Source organism: Rhinatrema bivittatum, chromosome 16 (assembly GCF_901001135.1).
Source record: "Rhinatrema bivittatum chromosome 16, aRhiBiv1.1, whole genome shotgun sequence".
Classification (NCBI taxonomy): Eukaryota; Metazoa; Chordata; class Amphibia; order Gymnophiona; family Rhinatrematidae; genus Rhinatrema; species Rhinatrema bivittatum.
In genome coordinates, this window is record NC_042630.1 from 63,284,938 (window position 1) to 63,286,410 (window position 1,473).

Sequence of the window (1,473 nt, forward strand, 5' to 3'; positions counted from 1 at the left end):
TGGATGACTCGATGCAATATTTTGTATTGTGTGGCAATGGAAAAATGGGAGAGATGTGTGAACTCTGAAGTTCATTTTCATTGAGACATATAATACATGTAAATTGGGTGCAGTGAAAAGGATTTTGGGGGGAATATTCATGTTGGGCTCATTTATCATTTTGTGTTAAGGCCTTAATGCACATGGATAAGATTTTAAATTTTATGTGCGTGGGGTACATTTGTACGCACTACTCGGCGTGCACAAATGTACACCAGATTTTATAACATGCGCGCGCTGCCGAACGCATGTTATAAAATCCGGGGTTGGTGCACGCAAGGGGGTGTACACTTGTGCACCTTGCGCGCGCGCCAAGCCCAAAGGGAGCCCCGGTGGCTTTCCCCGTTCCCTCCAAGGCTGCTCTGAAATCTGAGTGCCTTGGAGGGAACTACATTAATGGTGGGGGTGGAAGGGAAATAGAACCAAAGAGCTAAGAGAAACAGATAAGTATGAGAAAAAAATGTGAAGCTTGCTGGGCAGACTGGATGGGCCGTTTGGTCTTCTTCTGCCGTCATTTCTATGTTTCTATGTTTCTATAACTTTTTTTCGACCCCCCCCACCTTTCCCTCCCTTCCTCTATATAATCTACCCCAACCCTACCTAAATCCCCCCATCCTTATTTGATGGAGTTACGCCTGCCTCTGGCTGCCTCTGGCTGGCTGGTGCGCGCAAGTTACGCCTGCCTCTGGCAGGCGTAACTTGCGCGCACCAGCCAGCTTCCGGCGCGCGAACCTCTGGCATATCTGGCACAGCTGCTGTGCCAGAGGACTCAGGAACGCCCCTGGAGCACCCCCGGACCATCACATGCCCGTGACCCTGCCCCTGGACTGCCGCCATGCCCCCAGCCCCACCCCTGGACCACCCATTTTTTAAATCCCCGGGACAAATGTGTGCCCTGGGGCTTAGGCGCGCCACTCACAGGGGTAGCTTTTCAGGGGTTACTTAAACCTTTGAAAATCTATCCCAATGTGAATAGTGCAATCCTCATTAGTATGAGCATCATGTTTTTTTCTGTGCCTGTGTTAAGATTGGGGGGGGGGGAGAGAGAGAGACAGACCCACTCTATAGGGTTAAATATGTCACTCTACTATTTATTCCACTGTAAAGAGGGGGCACTATAACCTCAGGATGAGGTTTGAGCGGTGGGGTAGGTTTTTTTTGGAGGGGGCAGTTTTATATAACAGAGGTACGAACAGCAAAGGTGACATCAGTGAAGATTTTCTGTCATTTGCAGTGATGAAAGGCAAAGGTTGATTTGTATAATGCATTCTCTACCTAGCTTGATTGCAGCAAGGTAGAGAATGACATTGGTCCCTATAGAGTCTCTCTCTCTCTCTCCCTCCCTCTCTCCATATCACAAAATGATCAGCCTGTATTTTGCCATCTATGGCTCCAGAAATGTTTAATATTTTAAGCTTTCATTGCCACTGAGAT